General features: G+C 45.5%; 1 long non-coding RNA gene across 2 annotated transcripts; it reads right to left on the bottom strand.

Moving 5' to 3' along the window:
- Nucleotides 1–20516: 20516 nt before the first annotated feature.
- On the bottom strand, nt 20517–23294 carry LOC123406108. Of its 2 annotated transcripts, none has more exons than XR_006612009.1 (5): nt 23030–23294; nt 22591–22722; nt 21605–22059; nt 21376–21492; nt 20517–21247 (listed from the first exon to the last, which is right to left on the bottom strand). It is a non-coding gene; the product is annotated as an uncharacterized LOC123406108 (long non-coding RNA). The 2 variants fall into 2 exon arrangements; XR_006612010.1 differs by having other exon boundaries at nt 22591–22694.
- Nucleotides 23295–23520: the final 226 nt, after the last annotated feature.

Raw genomic sequence — 23520 nt, 5'->3', positions numbered from 1 at the left:
GAAGACGGACGCTGACGGTAATGTGACCGTTTATAAAGCTCGACTTGTGGCAAAGGGTTTTTCACAAGTTCAAGGAATTGACTACGATGAGACATTCTCACCCGTAGCGATGCTTAAGTCCGTCAGAATCATGTTAGCAATAGCTGCATTTTTCGATTATGAAATCTGGCAAATGGATGTCAAAACGGCGTTCCTTAACGGTTTCCTTAAGGAAGAGTTGTATATGATACAACCCGAAGGTTTTGTCGATCCTAAGAATGCTAACAAGGTGTGCAAGCTCCAGCGATCCATTTATGGATTGGTGCAAGCATCTCGGAGTTGGAACAAACGTTTTGATGAGGTGATCAAAGCATTTGGGTTTATACAAGTGGTTGGAGAATCTTGTATTTACAAGAAAGTGAGTGGGAGCTGTGTGGCGTTTCTAATATTATATGTGGATGACATATTACTGATTGGAAACAACGTAGAGTTTTTGGAGAGCATAAAAGGTTACTTGAATAAAAGTTTCTCTATGAAGGACCTAGGAGAAGCTGCTTACATTCTAGGCATTAAGATCTATAGGGATAGATCAAAACGCCTGATAGGACTTTCACAAAGCACATACCTTGATAAAGTTTTGAAGAGGTTCAAAATGGAACAGTCCAAGAAAGGGTTCTTGCCAGTTTTACAAGGTACGAGATTGAGTAAGACTCAGTGCCCAGCAACTGATGAAGATAGAGAGCATATGCGCTCCGTCCCCTATGCTTCAGCCATAGGTTCTATCATGTATGCGATGCTGTGCACTAGACCGGATGTTAGCCTGACCATAAGTATGGAAGGTAGGTTCCAGAGTAATCCAGGAGTGGATCACTGGACAGCGGTCAAGAATATCCTGAAGTACCTGAAAAGGACTAAGGAGATGTTTCTCGTGTATGGAGGTGACGAAGAGCTCGCCGTAAAAGGTTACGTCGATGCAAGCTTTGACACAGATCCGGACGACTCTAAGTCGCAAACCGGATACGTATTTATTCTTAATGGGGGTGCGGTAAGCTGGTGCAGTTCCAAGCAAAGCGTCGTAGCAGATTCTACATGTGAAGCGGAGTACATGGCTGCCTCGGAGGCGGCTAAGGAGGGTGTCTGGATGAAGCAGTTCATGACGGATCTTGGAGTGGTGCCAAGCGCACTGAATCCAATAACCTTGTTCTGTGACAACCCGGGTGCCATTGCCTTAGCAAAGGAACCACGGTTTCACAAGAAGACTAGACACATCAAACGACGCTTCAACCTCATCCGCAACTACGTCGAGGGAGAGGACGTAAATATATGCAAAGTGCACACGGATCTGAATGTAGCAGACCCGCTGACTAAACCTCTTCCACGGCCAAAGCATGATCAACACCAGAACTGTATGGGTGTTAGATTTATTACAATGTAGTTCACATGATGATATGAGGGCTAGATTATTGACTCTAGTGCAAGTGGGAGACTGTTGGAATTATGCCCTAGAGGCAATAATAAATATAGTTATTATTATAATTCCTGTATCAAGATAATCGTTTATTATCCCTGCTATAATTGTATTGAATGAAGACTCATTTACATGTGTGGATACATAGACAAAACACCGTCCCTAGCAAGCCTCTAGTTGGCTAGCCAGTTGATCAAAGATAGTCAGTGTCTTCTGATTATGAACAAGGTGTTGTTGCTTGATAACTGGATCACGTCATTAGGAGAATCACGTGATGGACTAGACCCAAACTAATAGACGTAGCATGTTGATCGTGTCTTTTTGTTGCTACTGTTTTCTGCGTGTCAAGTATTTATTCCTATGACCATGAGATCATATAACTCACTGACACCGGAGCAATACTTTGTGTGTATCAAACGTCGCAACGTAACTGGGTGACTATAAAGATGCTCTACAGGTATCTCCGAAGGTGTTAGTTGAGTTAGTATGGATCAAGACTGGGATTTGTCACTCCGTGTAACGGAGAGGTATCTCAGGGCCCACTCGGTAATACAACATCACACACAAGCCTTGCAAGCAATGTAACTTAGTGTAAGTTGCGGGATCTTGTATTACGGAACGAGTAAAGAGACTTGCCGGTAAACGAGATTGAAATAGGTATGCGGATACTGACGATCGAATCTCGGGCAAGTAACATACCGAAGGACAAAGGGAATGACATACGGGATTATATGAATCCTTGGCACTGAGGTTCAAACGATAAGATCTTCATAGAATATGTAGGATCCAATATGGGCATCCAGGTCCCGCTATTGGATATTGACCGAGGAGTCTCTCGGGTCATGTCTGCATAGTTCTCGAACCCGCAGGGTCTGCACACTTAAGGTTCGACGTTGTTTTATGCGTATTAGAGTTATATGGTTGGTTACCGAATGTTGTTCGGAGTCCCGGATGAGATCACGGACGTCACGAGGGTTTCCGGAATGGTCCGGAAACGAAGATTGATATATAGAATGACCTCATTTGATTACCGGAAGGTTTTTGGAGTTACCGGGAATGACGAATGGGTTCCGGGAGTTCACGGGGGGGGGGGGGGGGGGGCAACCCACCCCGGGGAAGCCCATAGGCCTTGAGGGTGGCACACCAGCCCTTAGTGGGCTGGTGGGACAGCCCAAAAGGACCCTATGCGCCAAGAAGAGAAAATCAAGAGAAAAAAAAAGAGGAGGTGGGAAGGAAGGGAAGGACTCCCTCCCACCAAACCAAGTCCAACTCGGTTTGGGGGGGGGGGAGTCTTCCCCCCTTGGCTCGGCCGACCCCCTTGGGGCTCCTTGAGCCCCAAGGCAAGGTCCCCTCCCTCCCACCTATATATACAGAGGTTTTAGGGCTGATTTGAGACGACTTTTCCACGGCAGCCCGACCACATACCTCCACGGTTTTTCCTCTAGATCGCGTTTCTGCGGAGCTCGGGCGGAGCCCTGCTGAGACAAGGTCATCACCAACCTCCGGAGCGCCGTCACGCTGCCGGAGAACTCTTCTACCTCTCCGTCTCTCTTGCTGGATCAAGAAGGCCGAGATCATTGTCGAGCTGTACGTGTGCTGAACGCGGAGGTGTCGTCCGTTCGGTACTAGATCGTGGGACTGATCGCGGGATTGTTCGCGTGGCGGATCGAGGGACGTGAGGACGTTCCACTACATCAACCGCGTTCACTAACGCTTCTGCTGTACGATCTACAAGGGTACGTAGATCACTCATCCCCTCTCGTAGATGGACATCACCATGATAGGTCTTCGTGCGCGTAGGAAATTTTTTGTTTCCCATGCGACGTTCCCCAACACATGGTACTGCTAGCATGGGTATAAAAACTTTTATTATCTTACAAAGATTATCTACATAATTTCTATGAGAACATTTACAACATTCATGCAAAAAATTGCCATGTGAAAACATCCATAATAACTACTCCCTCTGTCTCAAAATACAAGACGTCTTTTGACACTGTAGAGTGTATATGCGTAACAATTTTTTTCTTTCAAAACATAGGTAAAAGTTTTTTATACTAGGCAAAAGATTTACCATTTTCATTGATTAAGAAGGAAGGTTAACAGTTTAAGCCAAAGGCCAAATAAAGTACATCACTCTTGGCATAATGTTATACAAATGTTTTGCTCCCGCTAAGCTCCAAAGCAAGCAATCCCCTTTGACCTTGGTGACCAACACTCCCACCGGAACGACCGTGTTACGGAAAACTATAGTATTGCGCTCCTTCCATATTTCCGAGGAGATAAGCATCATCAGGGAGACAAGCGACCTTTTGGACGGAGCTTGGTTAGTGGCATTCTGACTGTACTAATCCTTAATCGAATGCATAACCATCCATTCGTTGGGTCAGACATCATGGAGTGCAAGCCAAGTTTTGATCATGCCCCAAACCCGAATGGTGTATCGGCATTGCAAAAGAAGGTGGGCCGCCGATTCCTGGACTTATTGGCATAATGAACATAGGTTACAGTTCGGCCTTCCGCGGCGGTGGAGTTTGTCAACCGTCCAAATCCTGTTATTGATAACAAGCCAGGCGAAAAATTTGCACTTTGAAGGTGCCCAATTCTTCCAAACATTTTGATTCATATCCGTGTCCACCAATCCAAGGAACTAAGCCCTGTATGCTGAGGATGCGGAGTAGTGGTCATCATGAGTGAGTTTCCACGCAATGGAGTCCTGCATGTCCGGATTCAGCTGGATGTGGATGGTTCTTTTCCAAAGCGTGACAAACTCGACGATGTGCTCAAACGAGATGACCGAAGCTACATTCGCCATTAAGCAATGCCTTGTGGACTAATTTTTTTGTGGAGATTTCGCAAATTGAGGCAAAAGATTTGTCTCCTCGATTAATGAAACAGAAGAGAATTATCGGTTAATCAACCGAAACCGGATAAAAATCGATGAAAGCCAACAACTTTATTGAACAGAGAGGGTACGTACCCCTGGTGCACGTTCGGGTTGGTTTGTCCACGGGAGGGTTGGGTTGTGGTGACTTTCGGACAACGGATGCTCAGAATTCAGACTTGCTTGACTTCCAAATGCACCGGTAGATTTGGTACCATACGTGTATACTGGATGGACGCAAGACGTTGCTCTCGTAGCTTCACAGGCACAAGTCGTTCGCATGTGGTCAGTACTTATGCTTGTGGGCGTGGGAAGATCACAGTTGTCATGAAATCGACACGAGTGCCACTTGGGTGAGACGCCGACATATTCACACAGACGTCCGCACCACGCCAGAAAAAGGCTCGCCAGCCATGTTGGAACGTTGCGGCAATTTTGCATACAGAATATACCCTTTTCAGTGTTGATAAAACACATCTAGATTCGAACATCACTCCAAATCTAGTTATATCGTTGGTACCTAAGATTGCTACAGGCCATGCATGCACCGTACGCACGTATGGACCGGTGCATTATTGAACATTTATCTACTCGCGTGTGCAATTCATGTCGCGGCCCGGGACCGTGTTCAATGCCACCCCTGGCCCAAGGAAGCAAGCAAAATCATATGGAAAATCAGAAATCAACTTTTCTTGGGGAATAAAGCTAGAAATCGTATGGAACACGGACGACACCCCTGAACGCCGGAAATTTGTTTCCAGGGAACCAGAAAAAATCGTGTTCAATGTCACTCTCCGGATTCGTGTTCAATGACACTACTGGTGGAGCTGTGCTCACTTCCACACAGTGAAAGTTCAGCTAGTCAGGAGCCCCAGGGAGGGGGAGGTGTGCTTCAGAGTCAAGGCCTGCTTGCCGGACCCTTCCAAATCCTCTTGATAGACCGCCGGCTTCCCTCCATGGATGGAAAATGACCAAACTCTTTTGCCCCAGAACACCACAGCATAGAAAATAAGACCACAAAGAGCAGACAACTGTCTGCACAAGAAAAACAAAAGGAAAACGAACTGCGGGAAAACGGGCCTGTGTACCGACGGTTAACTGTATGGATGCGTCTCTCGCTTCGCTCCAGCACTCGGCAAGAAACATGGGCTGCGTGCCATATACAACAGCAGCAAGTGCACTCGGGATGCGACGAAACAAAGACAGGAGAAAATATAAGTATATGATCACATGATGCGAAGCAAATGAAAGACTGTCTAATGGAGGCGCGTGGACATGAGAGAAGCGGCACACATGCACTCTCCATCTATGAGATTAGATTATTTTAAAGGGAATGTCTATATAGAAGTTGAGTGTTTTACAATTGAAAAACAGTCAAAAAAAACTGAGTAATAAGGGGCTGACATTTGTCTGCCCAAATCCCACCATCACTTTATGTAACAAAACGGGTTGACGAACAAACGGGTTCGGGGAACAAGCGGGTCGGGAATTAAACCCGGAACCAGAGACCAAATCCATAGAACAGAAAACCTACACCACAACAGACAGCTGTCAGTTTGAGCCAAACCCCTCGAAACATCCAAGCCCATCTCCCTCCGGAACAGACCTCACCTAACAGGGAGCCAGGCATGTGTGTGTGTGTGTGTTTGGGGGGGGGGGGGCTCATAGACATGGGAGGGGGGATGGTACCTGGACATGAGCAAGGAGGATCACCAGACGATTCACGGGTCTGCAACTCCTACATTCCTTTTGCCCGCTTCATCCCTTCTCCGTGCTTTAACTGTTATAGTGCAAAATTACACAGTAAATCCCATGTAAATTACAGTGTATATCCCCTAGCAAATTACAGTGCAAATCCCATGCAAATATTACAATGCAAACACCCACAAATTACAGTAAAAAAGTGCAAATTACAAAGAAACTCCCATGTAAATTACAGTGCAGATCCCCTAGTTAATTACAATGCAAAATACAGTGTAAATCCCATGTAAATTACAGTGCATATCCCCTAGTAAATTACAGTGCAAATCCCAAGTGTTTTACACTATAAAAACTGTTGAACTTACACTATATGAATCTGAAGGAATTACAGTGTCGGGGGATAACCCCGGGGTAGGCTCATCGAGCCTACTCCTTTGCCTTCAACCAAGAAGGAGCAACAAGAACCATTCTGTAAAGACCAAGTCCCCCTGTCCAGCTAGGAAGTACCTGCCGGCTGGGGGCGAGACGACCAACTCTCTGACCGGCCAGGAAGCACCTGCCGGTTAGAGGCGAGACGGCTACCTCCCCCTGGCCGCCTAGGCCAAGCCAACCGGCTAGGGCGAGGCGGCCGTACCCAGGCCGGCTAGTCAAGCGACTAGCCGACTAGGGAGCTCAAATCACATCAGACCGTAGGTCATGATGAGACCCTATGGTTAAAGGTGGCTACGCGTCAGCAAAGGTACTGGATCGGGGTGCACGGCAGGTACAAGCGTCGGCGGCCACACAGCTGACCTCTTCCGGCACCGATCCATCACCCTGCACAGTGTCGGCCCTTCAAACTCCCACTCCATTACTACACTCGGCGTGGGAACAATGGAGACGGCCGTATTGCCTGCCCATGACAATCCTCGCTGGACGACACCGGATGTACCACACGTGTCCCATGTCATCCTTACGCGAGAGCCTTATTGGCTAGCCGGCGGGTCCCACAGCCAAACGGGACCTTGCAGCCGGCGGGCCCATCAACGACAAGACAAGACCTCGTGGGCCCTTGGCCAGCCGGGACCCACTCTTGTACCTTTTATTCATATTGTAGGTCGGTGGGTTCGTCTATAAAACTCCCCCGGCCCCCTTCAAAGTAGAGGGTCGGTCAACTTAGCACACAAACACCACATAGGAGAGGCAGACGCGAGCTGGTAGCTCCTTCTTCCTCCTCCGCAATACAGCTCCAGGAGCACTTTGTAGTCCCATTCATACATCATACACTCCGGCAGGATTAGGGGTGTTATCTCAACGGAGAGCCCTGAACTTGGGTACATTGTGCATTCCATGCTTGTACCATCCTCGTTCCCAGCGTCCTCCAGTGCCACTTCGGTTCCCACCATCTTTAGCCTACCCAGGGCTTATGTTGTGAGTAAACACCGACATTTGGCGCCCACCATGGGGCCTTCCACGACATCGGCTGGCTTGAAGCGCTGGGCGGGGCCCTGCTCTTACACCGCCGGATGCATCGCGTTCGGACCGATCTACATACCCGTGGAGCTTGTTTTCGATGAGGCTTCACCGATGATGATCGACGTCCGAGTCTGTCATGCGGACTCGGACGGGGAGTCCGACGATGAGTCACTCCCTAGCGTCGTTGTCGCTGCTATGGAGAACCTCAGCGTTCTCTTTAGCGACTTGCGTCTCGGCGACGGTCCTTGCTACCCTGGTGAGGACTTCGATGTCGAGGCGTTATGCGCCAGCTTCAGTAGGCTCTCTATCGCCGAGACGCCTACGTTCGACGTGTACCCTAACAACGTACTCGTTTTCGACGATCCTCCGTCATCTGTGGGGCTCTTTACCCCGTATCACGTCGCAACTGTCTCCAGTGTTGTGGAGGTGATGGTTATCGGTGCCGGCACCAGCAAGGCTCATGGCAAGGCGTCAGCAGACGCTGGTGAGCCCGCTACTGTCTCCGCCGATACGCTTCAGGCCACTCTCACCGCCTTGAAGACACCCATCGCCACCTCCACGAACCCCACCGACGTGCGGCCCTCGCTGGAGGAGGCTCGCAGGCAGATCCTGGAGGAAGGCATCGCCATTGCCGCGGCTAAACGCCAGATGGAGGCCACGAAGCGTGAGTATAACTCCGCCTACAACCTCACTCAGGTTTCCGAGGGCCCTAGCCGGCTTGGCGCGGTCCGCGAGTGCGGCCGTGTCATTGCCGAGATCCTAGGCAGCAAGCAGCCCATCTACGAGACCCCTGCGGCCAACATATGGGCGGCCCAGGCGGCCATGGCAGAAATGCCAGGCTTGGAGGGCGAGGAGCGCGTCCTTTACAGAAACGGGTAAAGGATCTCCTTGACACTGCCAACGAGCAGCACACACGGCTTGACCCCAGTCAAGCTCAGTCGGAGTCTCCGGGACCCAATCCCGGAGCGCGTCGTAACCCTAGAGGTCATCATCAAGCCGAGGGATCTTGCTCGCATCGCACTTCCGGCCGGAAGGGCGAGGGCATCCACGACAAGCGTTCTCAGCGCCATAGCGAGCCAACTTCGAGCCGGTGTCGCGGGGATGATGAGAGTGATTCGATGTATGAGGTTCCTCGTCCGGGGAGGACCCATGTTGGTGGCTCACAAGGCACTGTTACCTCTTGAGCTTGCGTTGGTTTTTCCCGTGAAGAGGAAAGGGTGATGCAGCACGGCAGCAGTAAGTATTTTCCTCAGTTTGAGAACCAAGGTCTCAATCCAGTAGGAGTATCAAGGCAAGTCTCCAAAGTACCTGCGCAAAAACAAGCAAACTTGCACCCAACGCTACAAAGGGGTGGTCAATCCCTTCACGCTTAACTTCAAGGTGAGATCTGAAGGTGGAAAGTGCAACAGAGTAAAAGTGTAAAGCTGAAAATATGACGTGAAGTAGACCCGGGGGCCACAGTGTTCACTAGAGGCTTCTCTCATGATAGAAAATATTATGGTGGATGAACGAACTACTGTCGAGCAATTGATAGAACTGCGCAAAGTCATGACGATATCTAAGGCAATGATCATCCATATAGGCATCACGGCCGAGACAAGTAGACCGATACTGTCTGCATCTACTACTATTACTCCAAACATCAACCGCTATCCAGCATGCATCTAGTGTATTAAGTTCATAACAAATGGAGTAATGCCTTAAGCAAGATGACATGATGTAGAGGGATAAATTCATGCAATAGATATAAACCCCATTTTTTACCCTTGATGACAACAACACGATGCATGCCTTGCTATCCCTTCTGTCACTGGGTGAGGACACCGCAGGTATGAACCCAAAACCAAGCACTTCTCCCATTGCAAGAATTATAGATCAAGTTGGCCAAACGAAACCCACTACTCGAAGAGAATTACAAGGATACTAAATCATGCATATAAGAGATCAGAGGAAACTCAAATAACATTCATAGATAATCTGATTATAAGTCCACAATTCATCGGATCTCGACAAACACACAGTAAAAGAAGATTACATTGGATAGATTTGATAGCCTGGCTTATAGGGATGATAGACTACTCATATCAATAAGGAATTCCTTCTTTTCCGGGAGCCCATTCGAACAGAACTCCCAGGTTAAGCGTGCTCGGCTTGGAGTAGTTCTAGGATGGGTGACCGATCGAGAAGTTGATCCCGGGTGCGCATGAGTGAGGACAAAGTGCGCAGAAAAGACTAGTATTGATATATGAGGCCAGTCTAGATCCTGCGAGGAGTAACGACCGCCGGCGGGTGTGTCCGGGGCATTACAATAGATCTCCATGAAGATTAGGGAGAATTTTGTATTGAAGATCCAAGAGAGAGAAGAAGTCATCTAGCTACTAGCAATGGACCCGAAGGTCTGTGGTGAACTACTGATGCATCATCGGAGAGGCAATGGTGTTGATGGAGAAGCCCTCCGTGTCCGAATCCGTCCTCCGGCAGGGCACCAGAACGTGCCCCAGATGGGTTCTCAAGTCTCATGCGTGTCTTCTGTTATGGAAAAAAATCATTCCACAGGTTTTATTCCGTTTGGACTCCGTTAATATTCTCCTCTGAAAAAGGTCAAAAACACGGAAAAAACAGAAACTGGCACTTGGCACTGAGTTAATAGGCTAGTCCCAAGAAAGATATAAAATAGCATATTCATGCATACAAAACATCCAAAGATGACAAGATAATAGCATGGAACCATAAAAAATTATAGATACGTTGGAGACGTATCAAGTAGCGCTGGTTTAGTACCAGCGGTACTGCTAAGTAGCAGTAGCGCTTGTGCCAATCCAGCGCTAGTGCTAACTTTCTTTACTTTATTTTATTTATTACTTTCTTTTTATTATTTTTCTTTATTATTTTTCTTTCCTTTTCTGTTTACTTTACTTTTCTTTTTATTATTTGTTTTTCTCCCGACGACGATGGTGTCTCCCTCTCCCCCAATGCGTGAATATCACAGGAACCATGCATGTCGTGGTAACATATCAGTTGACCGATAACGGTTACTTAAGTGCATACACAAAATAGATACATATATATAAATGTAGGTTTCTGATCAGCTGCGTCGACGATGTTTCACATTGAGCTTCTTCCTTTTCTTGTTCGTTGCCGAGTAATTGAGCCCCTCCTTGTGACTTTTCCGGAGCCATGGAGTACGTTCTTTCTTATGTAATGTAGTCTTGATTCTTCTTTTCATGTATGCTTCATCGTCATCGTCATCTTCCCTCATCGGGTTGTCGTATTGGTTGTAGTCTTCCTCGTTGGCGACTCCATCCATTCCGACGATGCTCCTTTTGGATTTCCTCACAACAACACGGCTGGGATTGGCCTAGTCGGTTATGAAGAAGCATTGTGTCATGTTCTTAGCGTGTACCCATGGCTCATTTTTGGCGATGATGTTAATGTTCACGGGAGTGCTCTTCGCGTCGGGTATAGACATGGTGGTGAAATACTTGTTTTCACTTCCGACGTCCTTGGCCCATCTGACACGGAACATTGTCTCATCGTGCATTCCAGCATAGTCAAGCTCCTAAATCTCATCGACCCTTCCGTAGTAATCTTTCAGTTGTGTCGTTGGCGTCGGTCATGCATTGAATTGTCACCCCGGAGTTCTGGTAATCACTGTCCATGTATTTGGCCTCCATGTAGAACGTGTACCCATTGATATCGTAGGACTGATAGGTCGCGAGCTTGGGCGCAGGGCCATGTGCTAAGGCGTGTATGAGCAATCCATCCGAATTGCCCTCTTCCGTGGGATTTTCAAGAACTTGCTCTTTGAACCAACGCAAGAAAGTAGCGTTGTGCTCTACAGTAACTTCGTAGTCCATCTTGAGCATCCCCTTATCATGGTACTTCTTTGCGGTGCTTTGTTTGTGTCATGCCACATAATGATCTACCACATCTAGGTGTTGTAGCACTACTAAGTTAGCCCTGTCAAAGTCGTTCCGTCGATCCGAGTAGTTCACGTGCAATTCCCTCCGGCCATTGTTGTGACCATCTCCTTCGAGCTTCCGATCGTGCTTCTTGATGGGCAAACCAACAACATGGTCTCCGACGCTTATATAATTCTCACAAAAGGAGACGCACTCATGCGTCAGATACCCCTGGACGATGCTCCCTTCGGGACAGGACTTGTTACGAACGAATCCTTTGATGACCCCATTCATCCTCTCGAACGGCATCATGCTGTGAAGGAATGTTGGCCCGAGGTCGATGATGTTGTCCACGATGTGGACACACAGATGCACCATGACGTCAAAGAACGCGGGCGGGAACTACATCTCAAGCTCAGACAGTATGACAACAATCTCTTCCTGTAGCCTTCGGAGCTGCATCACACTTATGGACTTTCGAGAGATAACGTCGAAGAACTTGCAGAGACCAGTAAGCGTGTCACGGACGTGCTTGTCCATTATCCCTCTAATGGCAACCGGGAGTATCTGCATCATCATCACGTGACAGTCATGAGACTTCATCCCGTTGAACCTTTTCTTCTTGGGGTCTAGAAATCTACTTATCTTCCCACACTAACCGGAACTGACTTTGATTCCCATAAGGCACTTGATGAATTGATCGATCTCCTTCGGACTTAAGGTGAAGCAAGAAGGGGGGCCAATAATTCTCCTCCATCTTGTTGACTTTTCTACCCCTTTCCCCCTCCTCTGTCTTCGTCTCCGTCTCCTCCATCAACTTTTTACGGTGGATGTCTTTCCTGATCTACAAATCTTCCAAGTATTTCCTTGCCTTCGGCCCATACTTGGTCTTCTCCGGCATGTTCATCAGTGTGCCAAGCAAGCTCTCGAGGACATTCTTCGCGATATGCATTTGATCAAGGCAATGAGGCGTGTCGTGATTGGGCCAGTTCTCCAAGTCCCTGAAAACAGACCTCGTTTTCCATACCTTCAGCAGCGGCTCTAGCGCCTTTTTGATCTTTCCCGACGCGGGGCATTGTTCCCAGTTTCTCAACAGCTCGTCGATTTCGGCATCGCTCCTCTTACGTGGAGGTCGTCGAAGATCAGCCAACCCATTGAATAGATATCCACGCTTTTTCCACGGGTCATCCTTCTCGAGCCATCTACGATGCCCCATGTACACGATTTTCCCAGACCCGCCATCTTTCGTTGACGTAAGCTGCTGATACGTTGTATAATCCATGCACCTCGTGCATCAGCTGTACCCGTGTCACACCTTGCCTGACGTGTACCCGTAACCGAGATAGTCGTGCACCATCATCATCAGCGTGGCTCTCATATGGAAATACTCTCCTTTGCTAGCGTCCCATGTCCATGTCGGTGATTTCCATAAGGTATCTAGCTCCTCTTGCAGAAGCCCCGTATACAGGATAATACTATTTCCCGGTTGTTTCGGCCCTTGAATCAGCATGCACATGTGTATGTACTTTGTCTTCGTGCACTTCAATGGGGGGGGGGAGGTTGTACATCCATACAAACACGGGCCATGTGCTGTGGTTGGTGTTCTGGTTTCCAAACGGATTCATGCCATCGGTACTCGCACCAAGCACGATGTTCCTTGGATCTTCTTTAGCAAATCCATATACGGTGTTGAATGCTCTCCACTGGCTACCATCTATGAGGTGTCTCAACCTCGGATCATCTCCATCGTCGGGCTTCTTCCTCTCCGTGTGCCAGCGCATGAGCTTTGCTTCCTTAGGATCTACGAAATACCGCTCCAGACGGGGAGTGATCGGAAAGTACCATACAACTTTCTGAGGAGCTTTATTTTCTGCCTTCTTGTATCGAGAAGCATTGCACACTTGACGGTTGGTTTTTTCCGCGTGCTCCCCCTGATAAATGATGCAATCATTGATGCATGCGTGGTACCTAATGTGCGCAAATCAAAAGGGCAAACGATTTTCTTGGCTTCCTCGACACTACTAGGACACAGGTTCCCCACGGGAAGAACTTTATTATGTAGATACTTCAAATGCTCATCGAGGCTTTTGTTCGTCCATTTTGTTTTTGGCCTTCGTCTTTAGAAGTTCGAGCGTGAAACTCAAGCGGGTCACCTCGGGATCGCAACAGTCATACAATGGAGTCCTTGAGTCCACTTCATGTTGAGCCAGCTTGGCCTCCTCTCTAGAAGCAACTCTCTCGCTAGTCGTACTCTTGCGAAGGAGATCTTGAACATGAGGGTCTTGCACGACTGCACTTAGTAGCTTCAAAGACTGCGGCGTGACCACTGCCTCTTCTCTGCCATGTCCAAACTCTTCTTCACCGTGTCCGTAATCTTCTCCGCCGCCGTCATTTCTGGACTCTTCCCCGCCGCAATGTCCGGCACCATCATCTTCGTGTCGATCGGTCATCTCTTCGTCTAGCCCCATGTTGTTATTCCCTGCCATTTGGACGTCCTCATCATCATCATCTTCTTCACTTATCCATTGAGTATAGCCATGCATGAAACCATTCATCAGCAGGCGCGCCTTCAAAGTGCCACAATCAAAAGGGTCCAAAAGGACTCCTTCCTTGCATCTTGCACACGGACATCTAATCCTAGTCCGATTATTTGCATACATGTCCATCACCGCGGATTGCATGTACCGCTCCACCTTCCATCCACTCACCTTCATGACCGACAGCGCGGTATAACAAGCAAAAGGGTTATAAAATAAATAATGCATGCATGCTTCAAAGTCATATAAAATTTTGGCATGACCTTTCCTAAAAATATGACATATTGAGTTTGCTTGAAATTCACCGAAACGGAAATAAATCGACACTTCGGCAAAACATAAGCAACTTGATCGAGGGCATTACACACTCGTAAAAATCTCTCCATATATATATATATATCCTAAACACACATATTTTCATTCACACACATATTCCCATTCTTTAAATGAACAACTTTTTTTACTCACCTATATATCTCCCGAGAGAGACCGATCGAGAGAGATGATGAGAGAGACCGATCAACAGAGCACGTGAGGATGGCTAAATAGCTAGCTAGATCTAGTTTTTGGGGAGGAGAGGTGAATCTAGCTATCTAACTAATGGAGAAGTAGTTATGGTGGAAGGGGGCATTAATATAATGGGGAGAGGAAGAGAGGTAGAACAAAGAGAGATGTGAGAGAGGCCATTTATGAAGGAGAGTTATGGTGGAGGGGGACATTAATGAGGAGAGAAGAGAGGTAGGAGGAAGAGAGAAGAAGAGCAACAATGGTGTGGAGAGTGTGGAGAGGGGAAAGGAGGGGGAGAGAGGTCAAAGTGGGGGAGAGGAAGGGAGGGGGTAAAAAGGTGGCATAATCGCAACTAGCAGTAGCGCTGCATACCAGAAAGCATTGCTGCTATGCTATTAGTAGTAGCGCTTGTCACATGCGAGCGCTACTACTAAGTGGGTCCAACTAGCAACAGCGGTGCTGCAAAACAAAGCGCTGCTGCTAAATACTTAGCAGTAGCGCTGGATTTTGGGCAACGCTGCTACTATAGCTACCGTCGGTGGCATCGTCTGGTCCCACATAGAGTAGCGCGTTTTTAATAAGTAGCGCTACTGCTAAGGTGTTAGTAGTAGCGCTTAACTGGATCAGTGCTACTGCTAATTAGCAGCAGCGTTTTCTTTTTTCTAGCGCTACTAGTGAGGTCCTGCCTATAAGGTTTTTCCTAGTAGTGCACCAGTGCTATTGGTATTGGTAAAACAAGCGCTACTACTAGGGTTTCTCCTAGTAGTGTAGGTGGGCTCCAGAGCATCAGAATCCAACCAAAAAGCTAGGGAATTTTGGCATTTGAAACATGATTTTTGAATAATTATTTATTAAGTGATGGATTTTCAATTATTCCGGTGCTTTTAGTATTTTAATTATATAGAGGAGCTAACCAATGCAATTATTTCCAAATGAAATATGAATGTCTTCTGAGCATTCCACATAAGCTGCTTTAGATTGACATGCATATGCCATACACCCTCACCAGTTGTAGTGATTTCCATCCCAAGTTTTGCAAGATACTACCCCTAGCTATCACCGGTCATCCCCCCCCCCCGGTTCAAGCAAATAGAAAGCAAAACAAAACTTCAAGAAAATATAAATAAAAACTCCTAAGGAATTGTAGGACTTAACTACAAATAAAAAAAACAGTTTTTGTCCTAAATAAAACTTAGGAGCAAAGAAAAATACTAAACTAATAACTTAACATGGAAGAAAATATAACATTATTAGGTTAACCAAAAGTATTTTACAATATTCTTCAATAGCAAAAAGAATCAACTAAAAATCTTTTATAAAACACTAGTTAATCAAAATAATATTAACTTAGAATAAATAAAAAAATCAATTAATAATGAAAATTGTTTCTCATCTAAAGTAAAGTTAGTAGAAATTAAAATTTGTCGAACTAAAATTTTCATAAATTATTTTTTTGTTAAGAACTTTAATAGCAAAACAAATTAAATCAAAAATATTTTTGATTTAGTTTAAAACAAAACTAAAATAATTTGGATGTTTAGTACCGGCTGGTGGCTTCAACCGGGACTAAAGGCCAAATCTTTCGCGCCCTTTCGGCAGGAGACAAAAAACAGATTTAGTCCTGATTGGTGGCTCCAAACGGGACTAAAGGTAGGCCTTTTGTAACGACTAAGATGCGGCCCTTTCCTTATTTGGGGGCGAGGCCTCAAAAGGGAAAGGGGCGCATCTAAGCGTTTCGCAAGCGAGATAATCATAACATTACATAACGGAAAGAGTGACAAGTAGGGCATACACTTGCCATCTGATAGGAACATAGTCATATAGTCATACATGCACACTTATTTAGAACATGGTTTAGTCCAGCTACGGACAAGATGAAAACATATAAAGCTACGAAATCCCGCATGCTGGCCCCACGATCACGACCATGGCCTCTAGTCCTCTGGATAAGTCATGTACAGTCTGCCAGAGTCCTCATCGAATTCTTCAGCTAGCTATCATCAGGATCTCCTGCATCAGGAGTACCTATACCTGTGGGTGTTTGTAGTAAACCGTGAGCCATGAGGTCTGAGCAATAGAATGACCTTGGTATCAAATCTAGCCGAGTTAATGGATGAGGAAGGTAAAGTGTATGGGTTTGCAGCAACCTAAGCATATATGGTGGCTACCTTATGATGATTAGAGTAAACATATGGTGGTCTAAGCAACTCGGTCGAATACTAGATCGATCACTAAGTGATCCTAAACATCTACTTACGTCAGACATAGCCCCACCGTGTTCTCGATCAGAGAAGGATATCCGAAAGAGACAGTCACGGTTACGCACTTAGTTGGTAGTTTTATTAGAATTACTTTAAGTTGTCTAGAACCGGATGTTTACAAAATATCCATATTTGCCACATAACCGCGGGCATGGCTTTCCGAAAGATTAAACCCTGCAGGGTTCTCCAACTAGTCCATCACAAGTTACCACGGGCCGCATAGTAATCCTCCACCACAAAACTCGTGATCTCGTCGGATTCCTTAGAGGAAAACCTCAACTTTTAGGAGACCCAAAGTTTCACCGGAATCCCAATGCGCCAGATATCTCGTAAAAGGTAAAGCTAATCCAGCAAGGCCGCTCGGCGTGCTGATAGTCCCGATAGTGTTGGGGAACGTCGCATGGGAAACAAAAAATTTCCTACGCGCATGAAGACCTATCATGGTGATGTCCATCTACGAGAGGGGATTTCCGATCTACGTACCCTTGTAATCGCACAACACGAAGCGTTAAGAAACGCGGTTGATGTAGTGGAACGTCCTCACGTCCCTCGATCCGCCCCACGAACCGTCCCATGAACCGTCCTGTGATCCGTCCCACGATCCGCTCCGATCTAGTGCCGAACGAACGACACCTCCGCATTCAACACACGTACAGCTCGACGATGATCTCGGCCTTCTTGATCCAGCAAGAGAGACACAGAGGTAGATGAGTTCTCCGGCAGCGTGACGACGCTCCGGAGGTTGGTGGTGATCTTATTCCAGCAGGGCTCCGCCCGAGCTCTGCAGAAACACGATCTAGAGGAAAAAACGTGGAGGTATGTGGTCGGGGTGCCGTGGCAAAGTTGTCTCAAATCAGCCCTAATACCTCAGTATATATAGGAGGGAGGGGGAGGGACCTGCCTTGAGGCTCAAGAGAGCCCCAAGGGGTCGGCCGAAGGGGGGGAGGAGGATCCTCCTCCAATCCTAGTCCAACTATGATTGGAAGGTGGAGTCCTTCTCTAATTTCCCACTTCCCCTCTTTTTTTCCTTTCTCTTTGATTTTTTTCTCTCTCCTGCGCATAGGGCCTCTTGGGCTGTCCCACCAGCCCACTAAGGGCTGGTGCGGCACCCCTAAGGCCTATGGGCTTCCCCCGGGTGGGCTGGCCCCCCCCGGTGAACATCCGGAACCCATTCGTCACTCCCAGTACATTCCCCGTAATGCCGAAAACTTTCTCGTAATCAAATGAGGTCATCCTATATATCAATCTTCATCTCTGGACCATTTCGGAAACACTCGTGACGTCTGTGATATCATCCGGGACTCCGAACAACATTCGGTAACCAACGATATAACTCCAATATGCATAAAACAACGCCGAACCTTAAGTGTGCAGACCCTGCGGGTTCGAGAACTATGTAGACATGACCCGAGGGACTCCTAGGTCAATATCCAATAGCGGAACCTGGATGCCCATATTGGATCCTACATATTCTATGAAGATCTTATCGTTTGAACCTCAGTGCCAAGGATTCATATAATCCCGTGTGCATTCCCTTTGTCCTTCGGTATGTTACTTGCCTGAGATTCGATCGTCAGTATTCGCATACCTATTTCAATCTCGTTTACCGGAAAGTCTCTTTACTCGTTCTGTAATACAATATCCCGTGACTTACACTAAGTCACTTTGCTTGCAAGGCTTGTGTGTGATGTTGTTTACCGAGTGGGCCCCGAGATACTCTCCGTCACATGGAGTGACAACTCAGAGTCTTGATCCATACTAACTCAACGGGCACCTTCGGAAATACCTATAGAGCATCTTTATAGTCACCCAGTTACGTTATGACGTTTGATACACACAAAGCATTCCTTCGGTGCCAGTGAGTTATATGATCTCATGGTCATAGGAATAAATACTTGACACGCAGAAAATAGTAGCAACAAAATGACACGATCAACATGCTACGTCTACTAGTCGAATGCCCGTGCGTTGCCACGGATTAATAAAAAATCATGGTGCACAACCTTGCACATGTGACTTATGAGTGTCTTGGAACAAATATCATCTTATACTTACTAATGCATCAAAACCCATGTAACTCGCATTCAAATCATTATGACTCAACTTAGAAAGTCTAGCTTCTTGCCATTGCTTTGTGCTACGCAATGAATGAGGACGAAGATATGGCCTCGTCTCCATCCAACTTTGACATATATATTCTTCATCCAAATAGGATAAATAAAAAATATAATCTCCGTCCTAATTTAAAAAGCTCACACTCATTTCAAAACTACAAAAAACTTCCACAAAATTCAATTTCTTCAGCTAGACGTGGATTGTTCCAAAAAAAACTTCCACATCTGTATTCAGATATGTTTCATATGGTATAATTGTATGCCACATAGGACATATATTACTGAATAAATTAGTAGCCATACCATACGCTCTACTTTTCCCTTTTACAAAATTCAATTTTAGGAAACATCTTCTCTTCCTCCTTGCAACCCTTCTCAGCTTTGGTAAGAGTTTTGGTGTTGTAATTTCCATGCAATAAAAGCCTCACTCCAATATGAGGAATCATAAACTTCTGGTTTTCTCTCTATGTACAAGAAGACAAGAATAAATCAATATAATTAGTTCTTAAGCACAAATATCCATCTTACAAAAGGGAAACTCATAGAAAATCGACATACCTGATCAAGAATAAAAATATTTAGTTTGAGGTTCAGCACTTCAATGACACATTAACTAAATAAATGCTGTTGAAAGCAGACCATACCTCAAGGTAAAGATGAATGTTTCGGCACATGGATTCAAGAAGATGCATTTTTAAACTGGAAGCACTTGCAAAACCTCCTTCAGTATCTTCCTTGTATCGTTATGTAGCATGACTCTCTTCTTTATTAGCCAAACAGAACTATTGGAATTGGCTGTATAACATTCACATAAATCACAAAAGGGATAAATATTATTAGGGGATGAGAAATGTGTCCTGAAAACAATAAGATGGATTGACATGAGTGAATGGAGAACAAACCTATGTTATCCCTCCAAGCATTGTAGGGAGGATCGCAAGATTATATATAAGTTGAATGCACAGCTTTCAAAACTCACGAAAGTTGCTAAGTAGAACCATTTTTTAAGCGTGGGGTACATCATTTCAATTTTCTAGAGCAGAGGCAAACTGAAATAGAAAATCTTCTATGTAAGTCTAACCCCTCTAGATCTACCCAGAATTTCATGTACAACCTAGGGTGTACATAAACAGTTCTATGCATATATTTTTCTAGCATCAGATAATGAACCTTGAACTATTTGGGATGATACCCAATGCAGTTGCATACAGATGCCAAATAAGCAAATCAAGCGACTCAGAAACTGCAAACTATTCACGATGAACTAGAACATCACAATACATGGTCTGAATACCTTTCCGCAAGGGCAAGAGACCAAAAAACTGTAGAATACATAGTACCATCTATGAGATGAATACTAAATTCCTAAAGTGCAATATTTTTTATCATCGATGTCAGATCGCCTACCTAGTAACATTGCATAAAGATGTTATAAAACAGGAAATCAAGAGCCCCCAAAACTGTAAAATATCCACAACGAACCAAAAGATCACCACACATAGACTGAATGCTTTCCCGTAAGGCCAAGATATCAATAATTTGTAAGATACATAGAACTATCTATGAGATGAACAACACCTCCGTAGATTACATTATCTTTTGGTGATCACTACACATAGAGTGATGCGCTCCAGTCAGAGTAGAGAGAATATATTGTAGGTTTGTTACAGACCAATTCCACCCACTTATTTTGGACCAATGGGTATATTATGTGTCCTTGCTGTGAAAGTGTGTAAGAAGGATTGCTGCAAAAGCTATGTTGTCCATGTAAATAAAAAAATGCATGCACAAGTGAGTAATAAAAACTTTTGAAAATAAACGATTGGGGTTCATTTGGTGCAACAAATCCACTGAATTGCCCCGATGCCGGACACAGGTAGAACCTCAAACTCAAACTCAAACTGCAGGCTATGTCGACACACATATTGCGCAGCTTAGGCATTTCCCGGTATCAAAACTATCTGCGAAGCCATATCAATTAGTCCAGCGCTTATACTGATGACAACTAACAGAAAGCAACAATTTAACAATCTTGCTAGTTTGTACTCGCCTCTGTACACTAATGTAAGGAACTGCAAAAACGTCTTACATTAGTGTATAGAGGGAGTACCATTTAGTAAGCAACTCCCAGATGAATGGTGCTCTCTACATAGCAGGAAAGAGACAACATTTGGGGGCTTCTGACTAAATGTCTCCCTTATTCTCTCGGAAGGTCCAAAAAATTCCTTCCCAAATGACTAAACTGCAATAGTATTCGATGGAAGAACAGAATCCGCTCACCATTCCGTTCGTGAAGCTCCCAAAAGATTCGCCTTCCTGGCGCGTGATATTCCAATAGGAAAACAGTGGTTCCAAAACCTTCTCAATATCTTGAAGCTTCACTTTATTCATGAACGTTTCTGCCAAGGTGGTCTGGTTTGGTGTTCCTCCAAGCCAGATCTACGGTCACAATAAAGAAAAGCTCAATTGAGAAAAATAAAATATGCAAACAAAATCATGAATGTGAACAAAAAGGAAGTACCACTGTTTGCATAAATGATGTCAGAACTATTTCGGCATTATTTTACCTGATAACTGTTTGGGCCGTCATAAACAAAGCCAACCTCGGCCATGTATGGTCTGGCGCATCCATTAGGGCAACCAGTTATCCTCACAACTACAGACTCCTCTTCCTTGATGCCAACCTATTAAGCAAGCAACATTGACCCAATTATTAAGTGACAAGATAGGTACAAACTACGCACCACATATTATCAAGTGTTAAAGTTGATTTTCAACAGGGCAACAAATGAATACCTTGTCGAAAACTGCTCTAATTCGTTTAAGAATCAGTAGGATCCCTCGTTCAGCTTGTGTTTGTGCTAGAGGGCACAGAGGTAAGGCAGGACATGCCATGGAGGTTATGTTCAGGAGATCCACATCCTTTGGTTCCTACATATATGAATACCCAACTTTTAGTGAGGAGAAAAAAGGGTCACCATCCAGTGTAGTTGCTCAAACACAGCGGATTTTACGATTTGTCTTCTCCCTCTTCTTCCGCCTTGCATCATCACGAGAGTCCCTCATTGCAGCACACACATTTCTTGGAACATTAGGGCACACCCTCACTTCACCTGGTATACCACCAAGGTGCTCCCTAAAGCGGGTTGCGCCTCCTCCTCTACTGATTAGGTGGCAGTACCAACAATCAAATCCCCCACCAAACTTGGGGCCATGGTTCCAAATATAAGAGATGTCATTGGTTATAAGTCCTACATATCAAAATTTTAAGCGCCATGTTATCAATGCATCATAATATATAACTACAACAGAATAAACATCATTTCAACTCTAAATGCATCATAATACAAAATAAAAACTAAGCTTATATAATTCACAACAAGATAATAAATATGTCTAATACAAACAAACAGATCAACAGGCTTATATAATTCACAGCAACACCATGATTTTTTTGTTTCACTACACGGAGGCAGAGAAACTGACTACATTTTCTGTAACTGGACTTTGAAAGATTTAATTTCCATTATTTCTGTAATTGACTAAATGTACAGGTATACTGTAACGGACTAAATGTACAGGTATATTTTCTATAACTGACTAAGTGTACAGGTATATTTTCTGTAACTGTCTAAATGTACATGTATACTGTAACATATACATTAACAGAAATTTGCTCTGTAAAAGAGAGTTTTTACGGAACCAACAAACATAAAAGCATCATAATAACCATGCAAAAAAGAAATATGCAGAATTAACAGAATTCAGATCATGGTAGTGACCTTTCCATGCTGGCTCTCTTGGAGTTGAATCATTCCTCATCACAACATCATCTTCATTGTCGAGGTTGCCATTGCCCCTCCTTTTGGTTTCATCCATGCTCATCCTATTAATATAAGGCGCACTTCCATTACCTATAAATTAGAGCAGCAGAAGTAAGCATAAGTATAGTTCAACTTTATTTGCCAAATATGGTAATCTGTTTTAACAGACATGCAGCCAAAGTTGATACAGTTAGTTGTAGATTACCACATACAGTTAGTTAGTTAGTAATAATCATGCAGTACAAGAAATTAGATACAGTTAGTTGCACAATACCACATACAGCTAACTACAGGACAAAAGAGGACTACAGATTACCACATACATCTTGACAAAAGAGGACTCGTACAGGATTGACTACAGGATGGCAAATAAACATGCATGTGAAGGATTGACTACCTTGCTCAGCTTGCCGACCTGCAGCAGCTCGAAAGGCAGCTCGTGCGTGAGACGTCGGGGCGCTGCACGAGCCCTGCATGCGCCGCCTGCTGCCACTGCCGTCGACCTGTTCACACCAGGTGAACTATCTTAACATCTCATTTGTTGACTAACTGAGCAGCAAGATTAGGGGGAGAGAGAGAAGAAGAGGCAGGCCTACCAAATCGAAACACATCAGGACCAAATCGAAACACATTAGGGGGAGAGAGAGAGAAGAAGAAGAAGAACATGGGCGAGGAGGCCTGTGCATCCATGGCGGCGGCGGTGTGGTCCGAGGTCGATGGCGGCGTCCCGAGCCGGCCATGGCATGGGCGCAGAGCAGGCACCCCGTCACGCCACTAAGCAGAATCACGCGCGGCCGAGGACGTACAACGGGGCCGACGGATCTGCGAGCGCCATGGTCGTCGCCTCACCTGCTCGCTCTCCCTCTTCTCTTCCCTTCCCTTCCCTTC

This window comes from Hordeum vulgare, chromosome 1H, assembly GCF_904849725.1.
Source record: "Hordeum vulgare subsp. vulgare chromosome 1H, MorexV3_pseudomolecules_assembly, whole genome shotgun sequence".
NCBI lineage: Eukaryota > Viridiplantae > Streptophyta > Magnoliopsida > Poales > Poaceae > Hordeum > Hordeum vulgare.
The sequence above is the reverse complement of the archived record's forward strand: the minus strand, read 5'-3'. Positions and strand labels throughout refer to the sequence as shown.